The sequence below is a fragment of the Dendrobates tinctorius genome, unplaced genomic scaffold (genome assembly GCF_039654945.1).
Source record: "Dendrobates tinctorius isolate UK_male_01 unplaced genomic scaffold, ASM3965494v1 ptg000270l, whole genome shotgun sequence".
NCBI lineage: Eukaryota > Metazoa > Chordata > Amphibia > Anura > Dendrobatidae > Dendrobates > Dendrobates tinctorius.
In genome coordinates, this window is record NW_027361937.1 from 7786770 (window position 1) to 7801768 (window position 14999).

General features: G+C 50.1%; 1 protein-coding gene and 1 long non-coding RNA gene across 2 annotated transcripts in view; one reads left to right on the plus strand and one right to left on the minus strand.

Moving 5' to 3' along the window:
• LOC141069641 (CMP-N-acetylneuraminate-beta-galactosamide-alpha-2,3-sialyltransferase 2-like) overlaps positions 1-14999 on the minus strand; it is a 130955-nt gene that overhangs the window by 88268 nt on the left and 27688 nt on the right. The window lies entirely within an intron of this gene.
• LOC141069642 (uncharacterized) overlaps positions 1-14999 on the plus strand; it is a 140067-nt gene that overhangs the window by 52423 nt on the left and 72645 nt on the right. Inside the window, exon 2 of the long non-coding RNA XR_012226614.1 lies at positions 7148-7222. This is a non-coding gene — a long non-coding RNA (uncharacterized lncRNA). The remainder of the gene's footprint in view (positions 1-7147; positions 7223-14999) is intronic.

Below are 14999 nucleotides of genomic sequence, written 5' to 3' on the forward strand. Positions count from 1 at the left end.
TGGTCAGAATTGTAAAAATTGTCCCGGGAGTAAACGTGCAAACCACCCTTGGTGGTGAAGGGGTTAAAATTCAGTGCAAATGCCATTCTGTTCAATTTGGCATTTAGTGGTACTCTTGCACGCATAACAGCTCTGTGCAAAGTGCAAAGCCTGCCAAAAATTACAATGGGGGTCATCTATACACCCTTGATGGCACCAACTGTAGTGCCTCATTCAAATATTGTGAGCAATTTGTAGTTGTGTACATGTACACTCATAAAAGGCTTTGCACAAAGTGCAAAGCCATGAAAAAATTATGAGGGTCATCCATACACCCTTGTAGGCACCAATTAGAGTGCCTAATTAAAAAGCTAACAAAGTGTAGTTGATGTACTCCTACAATCATAAAGGCAAAGCCAGGAAACAATTATAAGGAGGGTCATTCATACACCCTTGAAGGCAACAACTGGAGGGCCTCAGTCAAATATTGAACATTAAAAACACTATGTGCTGCTGCCATCTAATGGTACAGAAAAGTGGTGGCTAATCCAGGCTTTGTTTATATTTTTCAGAGTGAGCCTGTCAGCAGGGCAACATAACACCTCCAAGGCATAGTGAGACAGCTCTTGCCAGGTGTCCAGCTTTGAGATCCAAGAGTTAAAGGTCAAAGAGGAATTAGGAAATAGGGATTAAGCTGGTTTGGTTGGCCAGGTATTACTTGACCATGTATTAAACTTTTTTTGGGTCTTATGTATCACAAAAATGTACCCCAGAACAAGGAATTGAATATGGGTAAGAATGTGATTATACAAGCAAAATTTTCAAACGCTTTTTTGTACTGTTATGCAACACCAAAAGTCTGACACAAAGCTAATACTCTATGGATGAGTAATCTAATTCTTGAATTTTTTTACGCTTTTTGTAAGTTTTACATACCACCATAATGCAACAATAACAGTGTTAAAATGTCTTGATGAGTTTTTGAATCTATAAAAATTTTTTGAATAAAAATATTTTGAAAGTGTAGTTGAAGTACTTACAGTATATAGTCAAAAAGATTTTGCAAAAGTACAGAAATTATGAGGAGGATCATCCATAGACCCCTGAAAAGCAACAAATAGCATTCCTCTTTTAAATATTGAATATTTCAAACATTTCTTGCGCTGCTGTCATCTGCTGTTGTGGAAAAGTTTGGACTTTGTTCATTTCAGCATTTACTGTTTATAGACAAAAGCGCCTGTGTATTATGACCCCCCACCCCCACTGGCGGCACTAAACATTTACTCAAACATGAGGCTAGTGGCAGGGCAGCACAACACCTGCAAGACATAGAGGGCCAGCTCATGCTAGGTTTCCAGCTTTGAGATCCAATAGTAGAAAATCGCAGAGGAATTGAGTAGTACAGTGGTTTGGGTCAGTCAGGTATTGCTTGACCATCTTTAAAAACGTTTCCCTCCTTGTCAAAAATACCTGGTCATCAGGATCTGGATCCTGGGATGGTGTCATGAAATTGGCCCAGGCCTTTGACAATGTACCCCTGCCTCTGCTGTGTTTCTCCCTCACCTCTCCTCCTTAGTTGGGCAAGGCAGCATTTAGGCTGAGTTCACACGTGGCGGTTTTAAACGCGCGATTTTGCCGCAAAAACATAAAAAATAAGCATCCCATGCAATACTATGGGATTCCGCAATGCTGTGCTAATACTGCAGTTTTTACCGCGGCGGAATCGCTTTGTGGTAAAAAATGCAGCATGCTCATCAATTTACCGGAATCGCGGCGATCCCGCACCCATAGGAATGCATTGTTCTGCTTAATTTCCACATGGGGCTGTGCCCACAATGCGAAAAGTAAGCAGAACATTTGCGGATGGTACCCACAGTCCGGAGGAGAGGATACTGTCCTCTGGGCACCATATCCCTGTAAAAAATAGAATTTAAAATAAAAAAATATTGTTATTCTCACCTTCCGGCGTCCCGCGCAGCCTTCCCACCTCTCTCCACGCTCCCGGTCCCAGATGTCGCAATCCCGCGAGAACGGACATCATCGCGGTCATTTTCGCAAAGGATTACTGGGACCGGGAGTGTGGAAAGAGGCGGGAAGGCAGTGCGGGACGCCGGAAGGTAAGAATAACAATATTTTTTATTTTTTTACATCCTATCTTTTACTACTGATGCCTCATAGGCAGCCTCAATAGTAAAAAGTTGGTCACACTCGTCAAACACTATGTTTGACGAGTGTGACCAACCTGTCAATCAGTTCTCCAAGCGATGCTACAGATTGCTTGGAAACTGCTAGCATTCTGCAAGCTAATTACGCTTGCAAAACGCTAGTTTTTCCGCGGGAAAATCGCGGGAATTTAAAATGCGATTTTCCCACGGAATGGAATCCGGAATTCTCGCGGTATTTTCCGCAAGAGTTTCGCTACGTGTGAACGTAGCCTTAAGGGTCATGTCTGCACTAGTGTCATCACTTCAGTTTAAATCCTAAGCCAGGACTGCAAGGCAGATTCTTTTCCAGCGATCAAAATCAATATCTGAATTTTATTGTATTTGTAGTATTCAGTTGGAGTTCTCATCATTTTGACAGTAAAAATAGAGCTGCACTGTTCTTGGCTTCAAAAGTGACACCTCGGTCAGACCACTGCCAGAGGTTCTGAATTCATTTATTTTATCTATAATCTTTTATCAAGCTTTTTTCACAGACTACAAACACTGTTCGTGCAGTCTAAGGGCCCCGTCACACATAGCGATCTCGCTAGCGAGAGCGCTGCTGAGTCACAAGTTTTGTGATACAACAGCGATCTCACCGACTGGCCCCCCTGCCGGTATCGCTGATCGCTGCAAGAAACCTCTGGACATTTTTTTTCGTCGCTGATCTCCCGCTGGCCAGCACGCATCGCTGCGTGTGACAGGCGGGAGACCAGCGATCAGCTGGTAACTAACGTACACATCGGGTATCCAAGGGACGCGCGTCCCTTGGATACCCGATGTGTACATTAGTTACCAGCGAGTTACAGGTTCCGCCGTCGCACGCTGGGGACCAGGAGGCAGCAGGACGCCGCCAGGAGAGACCGGGGATGCAGGTGCGCCCTCTGCTGGTGGAGGACTGGAACAGCAGGCACACTTGTCCGCTGCTCCCGGGCTCGCTCCAACTCGGCGTCGGCGTGCTGATCGCTGGTGAAGCTGTCTGTGTGACAGCTCACCAGCAATCACATAGCGACTTACCAGCGATCCTGGCACGTTGATATCGTTGTCGGGATGGCTGGTAAGTCGCTATGTGTGACTCCAGCTTAACACTGTTTGTGCAGTCTAAGGATACCAAATTCTCAGTGGATCCCTGTAAAGTCAATGTGGACTGCCAGAATTTGTCAAAAAATATATTCTTTTAAACAGAGACTAGGATTCTGTTGTGAACTGATAGAAAGCTAAATTATGCAGTCTTCGCCTGAATCCACAAAACTATTCAGGAGTGATCTTCAGCATACAAAATAAAATAAATTACATTTTCATGGATTAAATCCATCTCAAGCACCATGACAGCTTTTCACCTATTTGTATCAGTTGTAAAAGCAAAATGAGTTGGTAGCCTTGCAGATAAGGTCTCTAGAGAAACAAGAAATAACCTTGTACTGTCCCAACATTTCCAAATCCAGAATACACACAGGTGATGCCAGGGAAATACAGTGCCTTTACCAATTACACCAGTTCCAAAGGACTTCTATGTTACTCACATGGAGAAGAAATGCGGAAATGACTTCTGCTCTACTATATCACAAGATCACGAAGTGTGAAGGTAAAGCGAAGAAGAGAAAAAGTTTCAACTGCAGCTCATTAGCAAACGGAGCCACAGTGAACTCAGTGGTTGCATTGTGTAACTGAACACTTAACCTGCTTCACTCAGAAAGGCAGGGAATAAATTAAAGAAAGCAGCATCCACTGCCCAAATGCTATATCCACCTTTGCAAATTTTCTTCTATATTGTTCCAGTGCATTTAAAATTAAAAAGCAAGCAATAGTCTTCATTAGAGTCTTCCTACCTTTTTTGTTTAAACGCTTGGCAGACTGATGTATTTCCATGGTTTCGGAACATTAATAAGCATAACGCAGTCTAATCTAGATTATGTAATCTTATCTAGACTATGTAACAAATTTTTATTTATTTTTTGTTCCTGGGTCCAAAGTGTGTTTCCCTAACTCGTTATGCCTAAAACAAATAGAAAATAGTTGTTGTTCCACAAAAACTTTGCTTTTGTGATCAGGACATTGAAATTTTGAAATTCGTCTGTTTTCAGGAAAATTCTTGATTTGTATTCAATACTGAGTAGTCTGCTGGAATATTGTTGAACTGCTAGAATTGTGAATTTTCCAGAATTATCTAGAAGTTTCTAGAAACTTTTAGAATGTTCTCGGACTGTTCAATAGTAGTCATACAAGTATAAAAGTGTGGCGCCCCCAGGAGTATGGCCGCCACAGTGGCCTTGCCTTCCTCCAGGGAGGGTAATGCCAGGCTTGGAGGCAATGAAGGGTCTCTCTCGCAGTTAACCTATACATGCAACACAGTTCCACTCCAGGCCAGCAGGGGGGACTATGAACCAGAATTAAGGGGAGGAGTACTCTCTGAGGGCTAAGAGGAAGGAGTGGTCAGTTAGTGTGAGGAGGGTGAAGTGTGTCTGACGTGGGGAAGAAGCACAGAGATTGAGCAGAGAGGAAAGGCTCATCTCCAGTGAGAGCGCATGAACTGGAGCCTGGTCTCCACGGTTGCATGGATACTAATGAACCTGAAACAGACACCAGAGGAGTAGGAGGCTGTAAATGCACTACCCCCATCTAAGACTCGGAGGCACAACAGCACGGCGTGAGCCAAGAGAGGAATAGCGGCTACAGCTGTCTGCCATACGAGGAGCAAGAGTAGAAGAGAATTGAGAGGAACTTCAGTGTAACTCAGTACTAGGAGTACTTCACTCAAATAAGTGCTAGGAAGGAGACTGAGAGAGAATCCCTGAGTTGCTTCCAGGCTAGCCTGCTCCGGTACCATCTGTAATCAGGACCCTGGACTGCATTTATTAAGTAAAGGTACAGAAATTGCACCCCGCTGTGTCTTTGTCTGCTTCCTACCCTTCTGGCACCGCTACATCCCCATGCCAACCACATCTACACTGCCCTGGGACTACAGCTTCACCTGTGGGGAGCTTTTACTTCTTTGCTGCACCATACCATCAGTCCCAGCGGATCTGCATGCAGCGTAGGCTTAACACCTCCCTTGTCGAACACCACAGGTGGCGTCACAAACTATTCATTTAACCACATTCCACCATTTCAATTCCCCCATTACTTGGGCGCCCAGGGCCACGGACCGGGTCACTGCTGCTGTGACACCTCCCGCTGATACCGGCCCAGTACCGAGTACCCCACAGCCCTGGGAGGGCGACCCAACTTGGCGTCACGAACAGGATTACAGAGCCCAGTATACCCCTGGGTCCTGTGTGCCATAGACTGTATTTGTGTAAAAGACTGTGTGAAATTGGCGCCATTGCCGCCATTATCCCTCTGATTGGCGCGCGCGGGAAGAAAAGGGGCAGGCCTTCGTGGGAGGAGCCCCTCCGAGAGCGCGAAGCAGTGAAATCCCGCGCGGGAAGAGGAATAAGCGCGCAAGAGGTGGGAGGAGCTGAGGCCTACAGCCCAGAGCGTCGGGCCTGCGAAGCGGCCGCCGGTAAGCTCACCCAACCCCCGGCCCTGGCTAACATTAACTAGGGGGGGGGAAGAGAATGTCCGTGCCACACAGCAATGCAGCGGCGGACGCCGCCAACCCCTCCGCGCCGCAAGGAGTAGCGCTCACCGCAGCGGTCCCCATAATGCCGCTGTCTATGCCCTACCTTCCGGGAGCAGCATGGATACCGCAGTATTCAGGGGAGTCACATACCCTGAGTGAATTCAAAGAGAGACTGTGCAGTTTGTTTGAAGTATACCCCGTGCCAGAAAGTGCACATCCTTATTGGACAACTGACAGGTGCAGCACAGAGAGAGGTGAAAGCCTGGCAGGACACTGATAAAGAGACTGTTAAAAAGATTCTAGCCAAGCTGAGAAGCACCTTTGACACCCGCTCTGCAGCTGAAATCAAGATGCGATTCTTTGGATGTAAACAGAAAGTGCAGGACAGTATAGGGGACTATGCTCTTAACCTGCAGGAGGTGCTGCGAGCAGTTAATAAAGTTGACCCTGACAGTGTGAAAGAGGAGGGCAAACTGTTAAAGGAGCAGTTCATTGAAGGACTCCTATCCAGAACACACAGAGGACAGTTGCGCATCATCACCCTACAAGACCCTGATCTGGACTTTGCTGATTTCAAGGACAGGGCTATTCGGGTACTGCAGGAGCCAACTGACAGCCATCCTGCGCCCCTGAGGCACCCAGCGATCACCTACCACCAGGAAGCAACATCTTTCCCTTCCATCCCTGTGGAGGCTGATGCACAGACTCTGGATAAAGATCCAACTGAAGAACTGCGTCTTCAAGTCCAGGAGTTGACCAAAGGAATGGCTGCACTTACTAAAACTGTGCAGTCCCTGCAAGTGTCCTCCAAGGAGAAGATCCAGCTGGCCTCCAGTCCAGAGGATGTCCCGTGGCTCCGGAAGAAGAGGATTCCGCCACTCCGAGGGAGAACCAACGATCGCTATGACCAGGATGGACGCCCCATCTGTCGTAACTGTCGCAGGCCAGGCCACATCGCCAGGTACTGTCATTTAAACGAACAACCCCTGGGGCAGAGGGCCAACCCCCAGGAATAGGCTCCCCAGGCCCAAAGAACTGGAGAGCCAAGTATGTTGGAGGGAGACCGATCCTCCCTGTGGTGATTGATGGCCTCCCCATGAACGCTTTGCTGGACACTGGCTCCCAGGTGACCACTATGCCGTACATTGTTTACAAGAGGTATTGGGCTGATTCTGAACTTACCCGTGGCCCAACTGATGAACTGACAGTAGTTGCCAGTAATGGTCAGTCTTTACCGCAGATTGGATGTAAAGAGATTACTGTTAAAGTGGTTCGGGTAGAGCTAAAATCTAAAGGTCTGATAGTTGTGGATATTGAGCGACGTGAATGTAATCCAATGATGACTCTTGGTACAAATGTAACTGAAAACTGTCTTTCCGAGGTTATTGTCTTGTTTCAACAGGTGGCTGAGACTGCTGGTTCCAGTGAACAACAAGTCCTGCAGAAGGAGATCAGAGCCCTGAGGCAAAGACAACAGGTAGAACTCTCTGGTGGAGAAATTGGCAGTGTCAGAGTGAGTGATCCTTTCCCCATTGCAATACCCCCCAGATGTGAAATGTTGATTTGGTGTCGGGCAGCCATAGGTCTCAGAGGGAAAGATTACCAGGCATTGGTAGAACCAGTATATTCTGATAGCAGGCCCACTGTCCTGACAGCCAGAGGGGTAGTTGATGTACGTAAAGGGAGAGTACGTGTACGCCTCTTCAATTGTGGGGAGGAGGAAGCCACCATACCTCGGTACACCACAGTTGCTAAGCTGCTCACTGTTAATAACAACTCATTGCAGGCAGCAGAGCACTTGGTCTCATCCTATCAGGTGGAGGACAATGGCTCTGTGAAGCAGCTGGAGGAGTGGTGCCAGCAACTGCAGGTGGGGATTGAGTCTACACCTTCATACCAGAAAAATGGGGTTTACAGAGTGACACAGGAATATAAGCGGGTATTCAGGAAACACCCACTAGATTTTGGGCAGGCAAAAGGAGTTCAACATCATATCCCCACTGGAGATCATCCACCCATGAAAGAAAGGTACCGGCCTATACCCCCAACACAATACCAATGTGCTAAAGGTATGTTGAGAGAGATGAAGGAAGCTGGGGTTATCAGAGACAGTTGTAGCCCCTGGGCAGCTCCCATAGTTTTTGTAAAGAAAAAGGATGGTACCATGAGAATGTGTGTTGATTACTACTTTTCCACCTTGGATCTCACTAGTGGGTATTGGCAGGTCCTGTGGCAGAGTATCACACTTTAACAGAATTATTCCGGGAGAAGTAATCAAATAGTGAACATATATTTCCCTTAAAAACAATTTTAATTCCTTATTATAGTAAAAAACACCTATCCCAGTGTGTAGGGTAAAAAAAAACCATATAACCCACAATATTAACACACAAAAATTGCCTGCAATAACCCTGCAATATGCCTCACTGACTTCTTCCTTGCCGTGGAGGTTGACACCCTAAGAAACGATTTTTTTGGCGCCCCCACTCACCGTGAACTGTCCCTCTTTCCCCTAATATCACCCTATCAATATAGGGGGGAAAACAATATAGCAAAGAAAAGAAATGAAAGGAATAGGTCCTTACACAATATATAACATTTCATTTAGTAGGTTCAAACCCAGAATTAGCAGGCAACATAAAAAGGCCAAACAACATTAAGGCCCATAATTGCCACAATGATCCAAATCCAGAAAAAATGTTAAACACACAGCGGCATTTTCACATCCTAGGAGCAACAATTTTTTCCCCATAAATAAAGGACTTATTCATATATGATAATATCAATGTAACAGCCCCTCAATCATAGGGACATAAGGCCTTTGAATTAGAGCCATATATAATAATACAAATGATTAAATTTTGACATATATTTAAGCCACCTCAAAGAGTGTTACACACACAGAGGCATATTCATTAACCTAGGAGCAATAGTCTCCCTCATTTATAAAAAACTTAATCACATATGGTAATACCATCATGGTATAACATCATCATGGCATCTGGCATCAATATGCATTCCTCCTGATGAACCGTGCAAACGGGGAAACGCGTCGGGTGGTCTGAACATACGCTAAGTTCCAATTATTTGCATCATTGTATATTGCTCTATTTTTAAGGCCCTATGACCCTACGATTGAGGGGCTACCTATTGGTATTACCATATGCGATTATTGCATAGCAATGCAGTAATTCTGCTACATAGAGATGATCTGAGTGTTACACCGCTTCGCCATACTCACCCGGCCTCCGCTCCCACGCCGCAGTCGCCCTCCGCTCCCACGCCGCAGCCTCTCTCCACCCGACGGCCGCGGCGGTCACCTGAGACAGGTCCGCGACCGATGCCTTCCCTGCATGCTATGCGCATGCGCCATAGGCCGCGGCCGCGCCTCCTTCCTGCTTCTTATGCTCCGGCTGTGCCCTAACCCGGAAGCACCTGTGGACCAATGGCTGACCAGACGGGGCCATATCAGGCCGCTTCCCCCTGAGGGAGGCGCCTGATCGTTGTGTTTCCTGACACTCTGGCCTCGCTCCTTCGTGCATACACTGCTGCTGCAGTTCCTGTCTCGGCTGCTCCTCACAGCAGCTTCTCAGTCCCGCTACCTGTGTTCCTGCCGACCTACTACAGTCCTGCCTTGTGTTCCTGCCGACCTACTCCAGTCCTGCCTTGTGTTCCTGCCGACCTACTCCAGTCCTGCCTTGTGTTCCTGCCGACCTACTCCACTCCTGCCTTCAGTGTTCCTGTCGTCCTACTCCAGTCCTGCCTTGTGTTCCTGCCGACCTACTCCAGTCCTGCCTTCTGTGTTCCTGTCGTCCTACTCCAGCCCTGCCTTGTGTTCCTGCCGTCCTACTCCAGTCCTGTCTTCAGTGCTCCTGCCGTCCAACTCCAGTCTCAGTCTTACTCCGGTCCATCCTGAGCCGCCCCTCTCGGTACCGGCTACCGTGGTACTCGACCCCCTGGGCCTGCTCCTAACGGTCCCTGTATAGGGGTCGGTTCCACCTGGCAGCTCGCCCGGGGCCCCTCGGTGCCACGGTCCAGAGGGTCCACTCTCGGAGTTCCCGCTCCTGACCACCCGCGCTAACAGTACGATCAGGCCATGGACTCCGCCGGTACTACGGCTGCTACCCAGAAAGAGTTGCTATTCCTACGGGAGAATCAGGGGCGCATTATGTCAATCATGAAGTCGATGGACACCCGTTTGTCGGCCTTACAGGTGGCCGATCCTGGAAATGCCACTCAGCTGGCCAGTCTCCAACAGGAGCTGGGTCAGCAGCAAGATACTCAAACCCACATTTTGTCCTACATGGCCTCCTTTGATAGTCGCTTGTCGGCCCTCCAGGCTGCGCTGCAGTGCCGACTCCTCCCCCTGCGTCTACTGCTCCTCCGACGCCCCGCCTCGCCAAGCCGCCTCGTTTCACTGGGGATCCCAAGCTCTGTAGGGGGTTCTTAAATCAGTGTAGTCTCCACTTTGAATGGCTGCCGCAGCAATACCCCTCGGACCGGGCCAAAGTGGCCTTCATCATGTCCCATCTGGAGGGAGAGGCCCTTTCTTGGGTAAACCCGCTCTGGGAACGTGACGACCCGGTCGTTTCGAGTCTCCCGGTTTTCCTGGATACGTTTCGTAAGGTTTTCGATGAGCCGGGCCGGTTAGCCTCTCTCACTGAGTCACTCTTTAACTTACACCAGGGCTCTCTCACGGTCAGACAGTACGCTATTCGCTTTCGCACTATTTCCTCCGAGCTCGGCTGGAATAACGCAGCTTTGGTCGGGGCATTCTGGCGCGGTCTTTCTAGTAAAATAAAGGATGAACTCGCAGGTCGAGATACCCCGTCCACCTTAGAGGACCTTATCTCGCTGGCTACCCGCATTGAGCTGCGCTTCCTGGAGCGCGCTCGGGAGTCAGTGAGAGACAGGCGCTCCTTCAGGTCAGTTTCTCCTTTCACTCAGTCGGCCAGCTCACGTTCAGTCGGATCTTCTTCCCTCTCTTCGGGTGAGCCCATGCAGATAGATCATCTCAGGTTGGCCAAGTTACGTCAGAGAGAGAGACGGGCACAAGGTCTGTGCCTCTATTGCGGTCATTCGTCACACTATATCCGCACCTGTCCTAAGAGACAGGGAAACGACTCCACCTAGGTCAGGTAAGAGAGGCCTTCCTAGGTGATGATGAGGATTCCTCTCAACCCCTTACGATTTCTGTGCTTTTGGTTTCAGGAGGGAGGCGTGGTTCCGAGGTGGCCTACGTGGATTCGGGCTCAGCGGGTAACTTCATTCGGCCGGAGGAGGTAGACAAATACCGAATTCCTGTAGTCACTCTACCTAACCCAATTCAGATTGCCACCGTGGATGGCAAACCGCTACAGGTGTCCGTCACCTTAGTCACTGAAGAGGTGGAATTGCAAATCGGAGCCTTACATCGAGAGAAGATAGCCTTTTACGTTTTACCTAAGCTCTCTCACGCCATTCTACTCGGTCTTCCATGGTTAAGGACTCATCAGCCTGTTCTCGACTGGTCTTCTGGGGAGATACTCCGCTGGGGGCACCCGTGCCAAGCTCGCTGTCTGATTCCTGTCCGCCTGGCGGCCGCTCCACGGTCACCTCCAGACCTCCCGGGTCTTCCTCCAGCTTACAGCTCCTACGCCGATGTTTTTGATAAGAAGGAAGCGGAGGTCCTCCCCCCACACCGGCCGTTTGACTGCCCAATTGAACTTGTTTCTGGTTCAACCCCCCCAAGGGGCAGAATCTACCCTCTGTCTCCCGTGGAGACCACCGCCATGTCTGAGTACGTCCGAGAGAACCTCGCCAAAGGCTTTATACGGAAATCCTCTTCGCCCGCAGGAGCCGGGTTCTTCTTCATCAAAAAGAAGGACGGGACTCTTCGGCCATGCATCGACTATAGGGGCTTGAATGAGATTACCATCAAGAACAGGTACCCTCTTCCACTCATTCCAGAACTGTTTGACCGTCTCAGAGGGGCTCGGGTCTTTACCAAGCTGGACCTCAGAGGAGCCTACAATCTGGTCCGTATCCGTGCAGGTGACGAGTGGAAGACCGCTTTCAACACTCGAGAAGGCCATTACGAGTACCTGGTCATGCCCTTCGGTCTTTGCAATGCTCCTGCAGTCTTTCAAGAGTTCGTCAACGAGATCTTCCGGGATCTCTTGTACTCCTGTGTGGTCGTGTACTTAGACGACATCCTCGTCTTCTCGCCGGACCTCTCGTCCCACAGAAAGAGTGTCCGCCTGGTGCTTCAGCGGCTTCGGGAGAACCGTCTGTATGCAAAGATCGAGAAATGTCTCTTCGAACAGACCTCTCTGCCATTTCTGGGATACATTATCTCCGACGCTGGTCTAAGGATGGACCCCGTGAAGTTGTCTGCCATCCTCAAATGGCCTCGCCCCGTCGGATTAAAGGCGATACAACGATTCCTCGGGTTCGCCAACTATTACCGGCAATTTGTCTCCCACTTCTCCGCGATCACAAGACCCATTTCTGTGCTCACCCGTAAAGGGTCTACTTCCAAGGATTGGTCTCCTGAGGCAGAGCAGGCCTTTCTGACCCTAAAATGGGCTTTCTCCACGGCTCCGGTCCTGCATCGCCCTGAGAGCGATCAACCTTTTGTACTCGAGGTGGACGCTTCCTCGACTGGTGCCGGGGCGGTGTTGTCCCAGAGAACCGTCTCCGGTCGCCTGCACCCTTGTGGCTTCTTCTCGAAGGCCTTTTCTCCATCCGAGTGTAACTACTCGATCGGTGACCGGGAACTTTTGGCTATCAAGTTGGCCTTGGAGGAATGGCGCCACCTCCTGGAAGGAGCTGTACATCCTTTTGTCATCTTCTCGGACCACAAGAATCTGGCCTATCTCCAGTCTGCCCAGAGACTAAACCCTCGCCAGGCCAGATGGTCTTTATTTTTTGCCCGATTTGATTTCGAGCTCCGATTCCGTCCCGGCAACAAGAATTCCAAAGCCGACGCCCTGTCCAGGGTCTTCCAACCACACGAATCCACGGAGGAACCGTCACATATCATTGATCCCACTAGGATCATCACCGTGGCTCCAGTGAACTGGCTTACTCCTCCGCCTGGCAAGACGCTTGTGCCAGAGAATCTCAAGCAAAAGGTTCTTCTATGGGGGCACTCCTCCAAACTGGCCGGCCATGCCGGAACTAAGAAGACTCTTGACCTTATCAAACGTCACTACTGGTGGCCCTCACTTCGCCAAGATGTACTCGACTTTGTGGCTTCTTGTCCATCCTGTGCAAAAAACAAGGTGCCACGGAGATCTCCGTTCGGCTTGTTGCTTCCGTTGCCTGTCCCTACGGTTCCTTGGGAGAACATCGCCATGGATTTAATCACCGATCTACCCTGCTCTGCGGGCTGCACAGTCATCCTGGTGGTGGTGGATCGTTTTTCCAAGATGGCTCACTTCATCCCTCTGCCGGGCCTTCCCTCAGCGCCAGAGCTGGCCAAAATCTTCATTCATCAAGTCTTCAGGCTTCATGGTCTACCTCGACGCATTGTGTCTGACCGAGGGGTTCAGTTTACCTCCAAGTTCTGGCATTCGCTTTGTAAGCTCATGAACGTTTCCCTCGACTTCTCCTCGGCCTACCATCCACAGTCCAACGGACAAGTAGAGCGTACCAACCAGACGCTTACGGGATACTTACGCCACTTCTCTAACGCCCACCAGAACGATTGGGTCAACTTACTCCCCTGGGCAGAGTTCGCTTATAACAACCATGCTGGTGAGTCTTCGGCCAAGTCTCCGTTTTTCATTGTTTTTGGCAGACATCCTGGTGTTCCTCTTCCGATAACCCCTGCCTCTGAGGTACCCGTGGCCAATGCCTTGTCCTCGGAATTTTCTAAGATTTGGGCTGAGACCAACACATCACTCAAGAGATCCGCTGATCAGATGAAGAACTATGCTGACAAAAAGAGGTTGGATTCTCCTCCGTATCATGTTGGCGACAAGGTCTGGCTCTCCTCCAAATTCGTCCGACTAAAACTGCCCTCTTACAAGTTGGGTCCACGCTACATTGGTCCGTTTGAAATTCTGGGACGTATTAACGAAGTTGCCTACAAATTGAGGTTGCCTGCTTCGCTCCGGATCCCGAACACCTTTCACGTCTCTCTCCTGAAGCCTGTGGTGCTGAATCGTTTCCACTCCTCGCTTGATCTTGGTCCTCAGCCGGTGGGGGCCGACAACATTTTTGAAGTACAGGACATCCTCGCTGTGAAAAGGGTTAGAGGTAGGACTTTCTTTCTCGTTGATTGGAAGGGCTTTGGTCCTGAGGAGAGATCCTGGGAGCCTCGGGAGAATATTAATGCTCCCCGTATCCTCAAGAGGTTTCTTGTTAACCTCCGGGGGGGCGGCTTAGGGGAGGGGGTACTGTTACACCGCTCCACCATACTCACCCGGCCTCCGCTCCCACGCCGCAGTCGCCCTCCGCTCCCACGCCGCAGCCTCTCTCCACCCGACGGCCGCGGCGGTCACCTGAGACAGGTCCGCGACCAATGCCTTCCCTGCATGCTATGCGCATGCGCCATAGGCCGCGGCCGCGCCTCCTTCCTGCTTCTTATGCTTCGGCTGTGCCCTAACCCGGAAGCACCTGTGGACCAATGGCTGACCAGACGGGGCCATATCAGGCCGCTTCCCACTGAGGGAGGCGCCTGATCGTTGTGTTTCCTGACACTCTGGCCTCTGTCCTTCGTGCACACACTGCTGCTGCAGTTCCTGTCTCGGCTGCTCCTCACAGCAGCTTCTCAGTCCCGCTACCTGTGTTCCTGCCGACCTACTCCAGTCCTGCCTTGTGTTCCTGCCGACCTACTCCAGTCCTGCCTTGTGTTCCTGCCGACCTACTCCAGTCCTGCCTTGTGTTCCTGCCGACCTACTCCACTCCTGCCTTCAGTGTTCCTGTCGTCCTACTCCAGTCCTGCCTTGTGTTCCTGCCGACCTACTCCAGTCCTGCCTTCAGTGTTCCTGTCGTCCTACTCCAGCCCTGCCTTGTGTTCCTGCCGTCCTACTCCAGTCCTGTCTTCAGTGCTCCTGCCGTCCAACTCCAGTCTCAGTCTTACTCCGGTCCATCCTGAGCCGCCCCTCTCGGTACCGGCTACCGTGGTACTCGACCCCCTGGGCCTGCTCCTAACGGTCCCTGTATAGGGGTCGGTTCCACCTGGCAGCTCGCCCGGGGCCCCTCGGTGCCACGGTCCAGAGGGTCCACTCTCGGAGTTCCCGCTCCTGACCACCCGCGCTAACAGT